The sequence below is a fragment of the Lethenteron reissneri genome, unplaced genomic scaffold (assembly GCF_015708825.2).
Source record: "Lethenteron reissneri isolate LAM-NWPU_2019-01 unplaced genomic scaffold, ASM1570882v1 scaffold_1639, whole genome shotgun sequence".
NCBI classification, from domain to species: domain Eukaryota; kingdom Metazoa; phylum Chordata; class Hyperoartia; order Petromyzontiformes; family Petromyzontidae; genus Lethenteron; species Lethenteron reissneri.
The window spans coordinates 4,508,894-4,521,493 of NW_026891376.1; the positions used below are offsets into that span (position 1 = coordinate 4,508,894).

General features: G+C 52.9%; 1 protein-coding gene across 1 annotated transcript in view; it reads right to left on the reverse strand.

Moving 5' to 3' along the window:
* LOC133338968 (prominin-1-A-like) overlaps window positions 1-12,600 on the reverse strand; it is a 30,533-nt gene that overhangs the window by 2,715 nt on the left and 15,218 nt on the right. The gene's annotated exons all lie outside the window — the stretch shown is intronic.

Below are 12,600 nucleotides of genomic sequence, written 5' to 3' on the forward strand. Positions count from 1 at the left end.
GTCGCATACCATCCACAATCCTCAGGACAGGTGGAAAGAGCCAACAGGACCATCGTGAGCCTCCTAAAGAAATATGTGTCTACCACGGGCCGCGACTGGGATACGAAACTACCCCTAGTCTTGATGGCCATGCGAGCCACACCCAACCGAGCTACAGGCAGGACACCCTTCGAGATCATGACAGAGAGGCTAATGACCCCAGTACACCTGTTATATGTCCCAGCGGAGGACGAGACCCCGACGGCAATGACGCCAACTGAATACCTGACGGGACTCAATAGTCACCTACAGAGCACATTCGCTATGGTCAGGGACCAGTTGCAAGTAGAGGCTCAGGGTAGTAAAGTATACTATGACCAAAAAGCCAGCCACGCAGAATACCAGCTAGGAGACCAGGTGTGGTACCTCAATTACGAGAAAAGGAAACAGAAGTGCAGGAAATTCCTGCCTTCCTGGACAGGACCACACGAGATTGTTGACAAAATGTCCCCAGTCGTATATCAGCTAAAAATCACAAAGACAGGAAGAGAGCAGCAATACAAGTGGGTGCACATCAACCAAATCAAACCGTACCCTGTGCTGGTGGAGCAAGATGAGGAATAAAGGTGGAAAAGGGGGGGGGGGAACTAAACTAATGGGCTTATCACACTACAATAATATGTAACATGTTTTCCAGGGAATGGCAGCCCTCCTGCTCACGCTCCTGCTAACGTACCTTGCCAAGCTAGAAGGGAGCCAAGAGCTGATCAAGCCAGGACCAGAATCCGGGGTGATGCTGAGAGACTCCTCCAGCTTCCTAGTAACCGAAACGAAAATAGTAACCCAACAAGTCTATGTCTCCTTGGAACCTGCCTTGGTGGTAAAGAAGCACTTCGGGAAGTTACCACCCCAAGTCACCAAAGCAACCCGAATATGGTATTATGACTTCCTAAGATATAGTGAACAGAATATCGGAACGATCCTGAAGCAATTACAAAGAACCATGATACTTCCCCCCACCACTGTCAACCTAACACGTTCCAAGAGGTCTATCGGCCTGGGAGGGGTCTTTGGAATACTATCCGGTTTTAGCTCCTTAATCACACTAGGAGTATCCATATCCAACGCCGTAAAGATTGGACACCTCACGCAAGGTATCGAGAATTTACAGCTCGATATGCATCAGATCCATCAGCAAATACAACACCAACAAAAGAATCTGGTCGAAATGGGATCCACCCTCCGAGACACCGTGGTTCTCGTAAACCTACATTCTATCATGATTAACTTAACATTCCAAGAATTGAGTTCTGCAATCCGAGGTCTATACGAGTGTAATAAAAGGACTCGAACACTTCTTTCTGTCTTCGTGTCTTTATTCAGGTTCACGTCTTTACCCACACGGCACTCTGTTATAACTCCTGTATTTGTAGCCCCCGGCTATTCACTGCTATTATAGCTTCCTCACCCCTCTGACTCTCTGCTTCATCTACTGTAACCTCCTCCCTGCAGACTTGCTGCTACCCCTATGTGCAGACCCTCTGGCTGTCACTGTATGCAGACCCGCTGCCCACTCTCTCTGTGCAGCCCCGCTGCTGACTGCAGCCTCCTCGCTGCTTCGGGTCGGTCACCGCTGGCCAACGGTGCCGATCCTCGCTCCCCCCGTGTTCGTGGCGATCTCGCCACACCCCGCTTCGCCCTTCGTGGCCTTCCTCTGTTCCTGGTTCCCCGTCACTCCCCCTGCTCTTCCGGTTCCCCTCCTTCTATACTCAACCCCTCTCCCCCCACGTGACCTAACTCCTCCCCCCCTGACAGCACCTCAGAAGGGCCGTTTACAACCGCATTACATCACCCTCCCCCCTAAAGAAAATCCAGCCGACCTCGGCTGAATTGCAACCTGAAAAGCAATGCGGGTGTAAAGGGCCAACACGCAAAAAGACACGAAGCATTGAAGAACATTATAACAATAACACAACACAACACAATCTAACGAAACGTGAGGGATTTCGAGCGAGTACGGGTAGCCGGGCCGTCCCGGACGGTCGGCGGCCCACCCGCCGAGCGGGAACGTGGAAGGGTTTTAGGGGCGACGGGCGCAAGTTCTTCCGTCGCCATTGGAGGCCCGCCACTGTCCCGCTCGCGTCCAGAAACATCCCGTACTCGCGTCCGCGGAGGGATAGGAAGAGCTGCAGGTCCCGTGGGTTCTGCGGCTCCGGTCGGCGTCCCAAAAGCGGAAGGTCCTCCTCCCTGCGCTGTCACGGCCGGCTTGTCTGTGAAGGGTACGACAGGCGCTCTCGCAAGGTCAGCAGACACAGGCAAGGGCGAGTCGGCAGCAACAGACCCCGGCAAGGCAACTTGGGGAGATGACGCATCCGGCCGTGGGGCAATGTATGGCTTCAACCGGGACGTGTGCACGAACCAACGCCGTGCACCAACCTGAACACGCGCCGACTGTGGGTTAGGAACCTCAATGAGGCGGACCGGACCCTGCCAAGGTCGATGTAATTTAGGAGATGTACCTGGCCGCACCTGTGGGCAATGAAGCCAGGCCAGGTCCCCCTTTTTCCAGGGACACTCCCCCTTTGAACGTCGGGCACACCGCTCATTCCTGGCCTGAGCCTTGGCAGTAGCCATGCGGGCATTTTCCCTCGCCTCAGCGACACGCCGAACGTTGTCCTTAATATACTCAGGAAGAGGCTTAACAGGCCCCCTCGCACCGGTTCCCAACTGGTCATGAATCGGCGGCACGTTCTCACGGCCGTACATAAGGAAAAACGGCGAGTATCCAGTAGCCGCGTGCGGCGTCATGCGATACGCCGAAAGCACCCCAGGGATATGCAAATCCCAATCAGATTGGTTTTCCCCGACTGTATGGCACAGCATGGCGGACAGAGTCCGATTCAACCGTTCCACCATACCATCCGTTTGCGGGTGGTAGGGGGACGTCCGTATCTTTTTAGTTCCAAGAGCCGCACACACCTCCCCCAACAATTTAGACGAAAAGTTACGTCCCTGATCCGTAAGGAGCCTCTCCGGAGCCCCTTTGTCCATTACATACCCAAATAGAAAGGCGTCCGTGATAGACGCCGCTGACTGGTCAGGCAAGGGCCAGGCCATCGGCCAGCGAGAGAGGTACTCCACCCCCACCAGTAAATACTTATTCCCTTTAGCTGATGGCGGAAAGGGTCCCAAAATATCTAACGCCACCAACTCATTAACCCGAGATACTTTAATCGATTGTATCGGCGGAACATATGGATGTTTAGGCGGCTTACGGCGGGCACAATCGGGACACGCGCGAACGTGACCGACGACATCCGTCGTCATGCCGTGCCAATAATAGTCTCGTTGCAGCGTCAATAGGGTTTTCTGCACCCCCAGGTGTAAAAGTGTGTCACAGTGCAAAGATCGAATCAACTCATAGCGCAATGACGCAGGCACAACGAGACGCCAGTGTTCCTGTATCCCTTCCCTCCACATCAGTAACCCATCTCGGAGAGCAGTTTCCGAATTACCACCCGCACCGACTTCCTTACCCGCCTTCTCCGTTCGTTTCCGTAACGACACCAAAGAATCGTCCAACATTTGCTCCCGAATCCACACAGACCTTGGAAGACGCAAAATCCCGTCAGCCGGTCCCCCTTCAACCGGTCCCGGTGTAAGCGGAGGTTCGAGAACATCCACTGCCCGCGCGACAGGTTGAGGGGGGGGCTGAGCCGGTCCACACCTATGCGTCCCCGACGCACACGCACAAGGGGATTGTTGCGGCAACCTGGACAGTGCGTCCGCGTTAGCGTGACGCACACCCTTCCGATGGTGAATTTGGAAGGAGAATTCTTGCAACGTGTCCAGCCATCTCGCCAATTGTCCGGATGGCTGGTCCATCTTAAGAGCGTACTGCAAGGCCGCATGGTCCGTTCGGACAATAAACGACCGACCGTACAGATACGGTCGAAATTGGCGGAGAAAATACACAATAGCCAAAAGTTCCCTGCGAGTGACGCAGTAACGAGTTTCCGCGGGAGACAAAACCCGACTCCCGTACGCCACCACACGCTCAACACCACCTTTTGACTGGGACAACACCGCCCCAATCCCGGTGTCACTCGCATCAGTATCCAGAATGAAGGGATGTTCAAAATCCGGATAATCCAACGTCGGCGCAGTAGCCAGTAGGTCGCGCAGGCTCCGAAACGCCGCCTCCTCCGGCGGTCCCCACACAAATTTGTGCCCCTTCCCAGTAAGGAGATGCAAAGGCCTGGCGATAGTAGCGAAATTCGGAACAAACCTCCGGTAATATGAGGCGAACCCCAAAAACCGACGCACATCACCCACCGTGGCGGGGGTTGCCCAATCCCGGACACACGCAGTTTTCTCTGGATCCGTGGCCACCCCGTCCGCACTAACAATATGTCCCAAGTATCGAACGGAACGTTGCAGTAGATGACATTTCTTAGGCTTGAATTTCAAATTAGCAGAACGCATTCTGGCAAAAACGGCCTCCAACCGCAATAAATGCTCATCAAATGTGCGGCTGAAGACAATAATATCATCTAAATAAATGAGACATGTCTCCCACTGCAACCCCGTCAATACCAACTCCATCAATCTCTGAAAGGTGGCAGGGGCTGCATTCAACCCCATCGGCAGACAGTTAAATTGGAACAACCCCTGCGGCGTACGGAACGCTGTCTTTTCCCGCGAGGGCTCGTCAAGGGGAAGCTGCCAGAAGCCCGAAGAGAGATCTAGCGTTGAAAAAAACTTAGCCCCTGACAAGGCGTCGAGAGAATCGTCCATACGCGGCAGGGGATACGCATCTGCCACCGACACTTTATTTAACTTCCGAAAATCCACACAAAATCGTAATTTACCATCTTTCTTTTTAACCAACACGACAGGCGCACCCCACGGGCTATTAGACGGAGATATAATATCCGCTTTCAACATGTCTTCCACTGCCCCTCGAACGTGCTCACGCTCAGCCGGACTCATCCGACGCGAGTTCAAGCGGATAGGGGCCGCGTCCCCCGTTTCGATGTGATGAGAGAGCAGCGAGGTGCGTCCCAAGTCCAAATCGTCCGAGCTAAACACATCGGAATAGCTCGCTAATAATTTATGAATCGCACAACGCTGCTCAGCGGAAAGGGCCGAATTTTCCGCACATAATTCGGCGATCCAACGATCGTCCACCCCTCCGTCGTGTGAAACACCACCTACCAGCCCCCCGTCCGGAATGTCACTCTGAGCCGTAAACGCCGTAGTGGCGTGTGCCACAACGGTACCAGCCGGCACACACACGCTTTCAGAAGTCGCATTTAACACCTGCAAAAACGGGCGCTGATCCGGACGGACAATGGTTTGCGCCCCCACCAGTGCCAATCCGCCCGTAACAGCGGCGGACGGCGACAGCAAAATTCCACAAGCACTCTGCCGACCCGGAACCGGCTTCCGGTATCGTAGGGGAATGAGCATCTGCGAGCCAGGTGGAATATCAACTGAAACTTCCGATAACGCCTGCACCTGGGCAACCGGAGCCGGTCGCCCCCAGGTGGACTGTAAAAACGCCAATTTGCGGCCCCCTGGCAGTTCAATGCAATTTTCATTGATTCTAATTAAAATGGGCATCTTAGCCAAAAAATCCGTGCCCAACAAGCAAGGAACCGCCAGGGACCTCGAAATTAACACAACGCCCGAGGCCGAGACCCCCCCGATAGAAATATTAGCGTCCACCTGTCCCACGATGCCCATACTACCCCCGTTCGCAGCGATGCAGGAAGCGTAAGCCGGCCTCACGGCCCCCGGTGGGATGTTCAAAAGATGGAATATGACATCCGAAATAATGGTCGCGGACGCCCCGGAATCCACCAAAATACGCACGTCCACCCCTTGGATCGACCCCGGTACAGTAGACGAACCTGTAGCGGCCGCGACAACCCGCCGAGCCAACTTACGCCACTGCGTTATCGAGCGACAAGGCGCAGATACTGGCCTCCCATATTTTAGAACATCCGCGTCGCACAACAACGGCGATGAGTGAGGTGTCAGGCCTTGCCGGGTGTCTGGTGCGCACCGACTTGCCTGTGCCGGAGGGTCTTTCTTTGGGACGTCCGCGATCGAGGCCTCCTGCTGGGGCGGCCCCGGAACCCGGGCCCAGCAGTCCCTGGCATAGTGGCCCCGACGGCCGCAGCGGAAACAGTCGACGTCGGGTCGGCGCGCAGCAGGCACCCCGTCCCGACGTGGCCGCGCCGGCGGCGGAGCCCGCAGCCCCGGCTCGCTTCGAGCCGGCCACGGAGTGGAGGCGGCCGACAGCTCCTTTGGGCCGGTCGCATCCGGCACGTACACGGCCTTTGTAGGGTCCCACCCTACGGCCCCCCCATCGACGACAGGACCGCCCGTCCACGCCGTGACTTGTTTCCAGCGGCGGAGATTGAACTGGGCGTCCAAACACTTAGCCGCGGTCCGGGACGTGAGTTTCTCGTGACCGCAAGCCGGCATAGGAATGCCCAGATCCCGGGATAACTCCAACATCTTCCCCAAGATGAGAGGTTCCAGCAGGTCAGGCTCCGTCTCCGGGTAAGCGGCCATCGCGAGTTCCAGCACGGCGCCCCTGTACGCTACAGGCGACTCCTCCGGTGCGCGTTGCCGCTGCACGAAGCGGCGATGGGCGTCATCCGGTGGCTCGTACGCGTCCGCCATTTTCGTCGAACACTCCACGCAATGTTTTCTTCTTCGCAGCTTTTATAGAGCGAAAAAAACGAACAGACTCATCGTCAAGGAGAGTCGAAAGCACCTCCAGCGCCTCGGCGTCCGTCCACCTTGCCGTTCGTACCGCCGCCAAAAATCGACAAGCGAACGCACTCCAATCGCCCCCGATGGAGAACTCCTTAACAGTTGTAAGGTGACGACTGCGGCTCCTTGGCCTGCTTCCGTCCGTCACCGACTCTTCCGGCGGCAAGTTCAGCAAGGCGTCGCAACGCGGTGTCGCCAAGATGGCGGACGATCTTCGTGGCGGCCCCAAGATGGCGGCTTCCCGCCTTCCGTGGTGCGCCACGCCCAAGATGGCGTCTTCACGCCGCGTGGTCGATGGCGGCGCCATCGAAGACGACCCGGGCTCCTGCCGATCACCACCATCACCTTCCAACGCCGCCCTTGGCGTGACAAGGTCACACAACTCCGTGATGACGGTTTTTAGGGTCGCCAGTTGCTCCGCCATCCGGGTCCATCTTAAATCTTCGTCCTTCAACGCAGATGGGTCGGGCGCAGCGGCAACCTCCTCCACACCCGGGCCCTCACGGATCTCTCCCTCCGCCGAAGTGAAGCCGACCTCAGGAGGAAGATCGTCGTCGTCCGATGATGAAGCCGACGCCGGAGATGGGATATTCTTCTTCCTCAGTTGTTTCGCCATGCCGTTTCACTTCTGACTCCAGTGTAATAAAAGGACTCGAACACTTCTTTCTGTCTTCGTGTCTTTATTCAGGTTCACGTCTTTACCCACACGGCACTCTGTTATAACTCCTGTATTTGTAGCCCCCGGCTATTCACTGCTATTATAGCTTCCTCACCCCTCTGACTCTCTGCTTCATCTACTGTAACCTCCTCCCTGCAGACTTGCTGCTACCCCTATGTGCAGACCCTCTGGCTGTCACTGTATGCAGACCCGCTGCCCACTCTCTCTGTGCAGCCCCGCTGCTGACTGCAGCCTCCTCGCTGCTTCGGGTCGGTCACCGCTGGCCAACGGTGCCGATCCTCGCTCCCCCCGTGTTCGTGGCGATCTCGCCACACCCCGCTTCGCCCTTCGTGGCCTTCCTCTGTTCCTGGTTCCCCGTCACTCCCCCTGCTCTTCCGGTTCCCCTCCTTCTATACTCAACCCCTCTCCCCCCACGTGACCTAACTCCTCCCCCCCTGACAGCACCTCAGAAGGGCCGTTTACAACCGCATTACACGAAGAAGAGAGTATTCGAGAGCCAATTCAGTGGGTGATCCAAGACTTGTTGCGTAGCATCAGCGGCAGCATCAGTGATCTTATACAAGGACAAATTCCGTCATATCTGGTAACTCCAACACTGATAAAAGATGTGCTACAAGCAGCATCCCCGGAAACAATCAGTCCAACTCAAGTACAAATTGCCTTCAACATGGGTACAGCCACACCCATACATGTGGACCCCCAAACTAGACAGCTGGCATTTTTGCTAAATTTACCCCTGGTCAAACCCGGAAATGTGTTTCGATTGCGGACAGTATTGAACGTGGGTACATGGAATAACGACATTTACTCCAAGATGGAAACTCCCTTAGTGGTGGCCTACCAGGAAGAAGGCCCCCTTAAGTATCTGGTGCCTGACCTAAACCTGTGTCAAATAATGAAAGAGGTTCATTGGCTCTGCCCAGGGGAACCATTTCTGACCAATACAGCAGAAATAATGTGTGGTCTGTCAAACCTAAGCTCCAAGGAAACTTGCAAGTTTAAGCTAAGTAAACCCAAAGAAAGAACCGGAACAGTGGCCATGATAGCTAATGCCCAGTGGTTGATTAGCACCCCTCTAGACACGGCAATTGTTTCCACCGATCAACACTCCATAACCATGGAAGTTCCGATTCCAAGCCACGTCGCACTGGTCACAATACCAAGAGGAACATTCGTACGCATAGGGGACAAGGTATTATATAACCTAGACAAAAGCCTACACCAAGCGGAGGTAGAAATAGTAGACACATTCCGAGGCCACAAGTTTGAGATAAGCAGCACTCTGTCCAACTTGTTGAACAGTAAAGAATTCCATATGGTGAAATTATCCCTCAGCGAATCAGAGATTAACATAACAGATCTTACTTGGGCGACCGAAGTGGCTGGATATCAGCGAAATCAACAGAGGGGGATGGGAATCACAGGGGCAACAGGGATGATCATACTAGTCCTGGCTATTCTAACCTTAACATACCATGTGGCCAAAATGAATGCCGAACTTAAAAGACTAATCGCAGGCACAAGCCACCTACCATTCGAGCCCAGGAACAGGGATAGAGCCAAGGCCTGATGATGCCACCCAAGAATAACCGTAGAGACTATCTTTTTAACGATATCTCCTATAACACGTAGTCAATAGAATAATTTTTCCCTCCCTTATCGTTTTACCTTCCTTTAGAATTTTTCTTTTTCTTTTTTTTCCTCTCTCTTGTCACATATAACCGTGTTAAGTTGTGACACGTACGCGCGCGTTGTAAGGAATAGCAGCAAAACTTGAGGACAATCGATGGTTCATGATGGAAGAAGGGTATACATATTTTTTTTTAAAAATAACCCGTGGCCATTTGACCACTGGTCATTTTTAAAAGGGCAGAATGTTGTATCCTAACCCTTCTTCCAAAATTGAGATTTTTATATATTATCTTTTTACTTGTTTTTTAATGAATGAAACACACCAAAGCGCAGCAAACTGCAAAACACCAGGTGTTGTTAAGTAATGAACTGGAGGAGGGCTAGGATGGCAGAATTTGCAACCTTGCTTCAAGGAAAGATAAGGCCTGATGAACGGGCACATGTCACCCGTGCAGGCGGCAGAGACAGTGGGAGTGTCAGCCAGACATAGTTAAGGCAAAAAGCCCAATCATCCTGCATGGTTTTAAAGTAACGTCAAAATTCGAAATTCAACAACAGAGTAGGCTAAATTATCGATCCTCGCGCTCGCTCAAATTGGAGACCAGGCTGCGAGCTACATCAATGAACCATTGCCATTTGCTAATCCAATACTGAATGTTAATATTACTGAAGTCAAAACGAATTCTATGACCTCAGCACATGGGCAAATAATAGGGCAGTGTCGACTCAAAGGCAATGGAAGAAACAGAGGCGCCTTTGTCTAAATCACAACCACAGAAAGCCAGGAATCATCACTGATTGTGTGTTTAGGGATTCCGAGCTAGTTAGAACACGTGCACACAGAAAGGGAGGTAGAAGCACGCCTTGTCCTCCTGCAGCTGAGGGAACAAAGATAAAGATAAGTGGGTCAGCTCAAGGCTGTGTGCACAGGGGAGGGAGCTGATTTAAACAACCCTGCACGTCTGAACGTGAGGGGGCCTTGGACCTGAAATTAAGAATAACACTCCCAGAGCAGAAGGTTGGATGGCCACAGTGAGCTGATTTAAAAGAGTGTTGTATATCTCTCAAGGAGGCAGACCCAGCTGGACAACAAGGCTGCGGGGGTCACCAGAAGTTCGCGTTCGCCTAGTTAAGACAAAAAGCTCAATTATTCTGTATTGCTATTAAAGTAACGTTAAAGTCGGAATTTAACAACAGGGTAGGCTAAAGTTATTGATTTTCACACCCACTCCAATTAAACCAGGCCACAAGTTACGCCTACTGAACCATCACCATCATTAAGTCAATATGAAATGTTATTTCCATACTTTAATACTTTCTATACAACTCGACCCGAAGCATATGACAATCAGAACCTTCCTAAGTCAAAATTGAATCGCACCCAGACAGGAGCGAATAGTCGATATAAGGTTGAAGAGGGAAGGAAATTAAGAGCACGGCGAACTGCAAACGTAAGCAAAAAGCCGGGAACGACACCAGCCCAGCAACAGCGAGTCGGGCTTCGACAGGCCATAAAGTAGGAATAATAACTCCCGGGGTCAGGGGACACAAGAAGAAGCAGGCAGACAAAAACCAGAACTGACTCCAAGGTTCAACCGCCCTCACCTACAAGGAGTGACGGAAATTAATGAGGCCTTGAGTTAACGGCGTCAGCTGGACGGCAACAACAACGGCGAGCAGAGATAGGGTGGGGCAAAGACTGCGGGGCTATGAAATGCAACTTCGTGTCAGTAAAGCTCTGACAAACAAGTTAAGTTAAAGACATCACAATACATAATATCGTACATAGCATCAATGTTAACGCTATTCACCGTAAACTATATTCCGCTTATATAACCATGCAGACACCAAGGAATACGAATTCCTAGGATCAAGAAGCTTACCCCTTGACCTAAGATATCGGAAATAAGTTAATAATAATAAGCATATGCATGAAAAGACAAAGTAAAACTTATGAAAAGCCAGGATAACGGGATGAATCACCACCAGGTCGAATATAAATACATAATAAAAAACGATGTTAAACCCAGGGTCGGAGGGAAAGGGAGATCCCGGCCGTCTTTGTATCCCCGCAGCGCGGGATAGGAGTGTGTATACGCTCGGGGAAACACCTCCACTTGAGTCAAGCACCACGATGGGAAACGACAGACCTTAGGTTACATACAGAATCATAACTGTGAAATAGTAAGGGACAAATGTTAACTTAAAACTTTTTAACCATTTCTTTGTGCGCCGGGTCGGAGAGAGTGTTGCCCCTCCCTCCAGGTGGTGCAACACGAACAAAGACCCCTATGAGACGATTTGTAATGTCTGTGTTTTGGGTTCATGGAGAAGGCCAGACAAGAGATAATATTGCACCCAGACAGAGAGACGACCTCGAGGCAATTTGTAACATCTGATTGTTTGCTCGTGGGTTTATGGAGGGAGTGTGACAACGGAATATACCGTGGGTGATGCACACAAGGACATACGGACGTACGGACACACACATGGACACACCTGCCTACGGACAGATCCTGACACAGCAAAAATCGAAAGAAGCCCCGCCTTGTGGGCGGGATCCAGGGGGATTTTTCGGCATAAAGGAAAGGATCCTGAGCATTGGAAACCAGTGCGACCAGTGGGTCGACTCAGGAGTGCGACCAGAGAAAGCGGGCTCAGGAGGAGTGCGACCAGCGGGTCCACTCAGGAGTGCGACCAGCGGGTCGACTCAGGAGCGAGGGCGACCAGCGGGTCGACCCAGGAGCGAGCTCGACCGGGAGGGTCGGCTCAGGAGCGAGCTGCGACCAGCGGGTCGGCTCGACTCAAGCGGCTCCCCATCTCCTCTGCAGGCGGGCAAGACCCGCTTGACAGCTCAACTCGGCCTGCGTGGGTCAACCTCTGCCGAGTCGGAGGTCTCTGCTGCCGCCGGAGTGGCGAGGGTCGCGGTTTGGCGACGACCCAACACTGCACGCTGCGAGCGAGTTGTGGGCGCCACCTACCGACCGGGTTCCGAACTGCGACAGCGTATCAACGGGCATTCGAACCAGTTCACCACGGTGACAGGGGAGCGACTGATACGTATGACGCGCACCGCCCCCTCACCACACGACCACCAGGCGTCTGTTTGACATAAAGAATCGACTCCGAACACTGACTATTCAAGACAACTCTTACCACTCAAACACACTCGAACCCATAAGCCATCCGTGGCTGGGAAGGCATCACAACGAGACCGAGTGATGGCCATCCGTCGTTTATAAGAGTATTCGTAATTTTTATCTTTAATATTTAGTGGGCTGTACTCTTAATCGCATAAATTCCCAACAGATCCATCAATACGAACTGATTCTTGGCACCTCCTTCCGCCGAGCCACGCTCACGTGGGGAGTGGTGGCCCACCGGATCCTTATCAGGTGATCTGGTCCCCAATTAGTAAACTTGGTATAAGATAACGATCTTCGGAAAAGGAGCACCGTCGCAGGCCCTTACTCCGAGCCGTTCTGTTGTCAGATAACCTGCCGATGTATCTGTTGAGATTG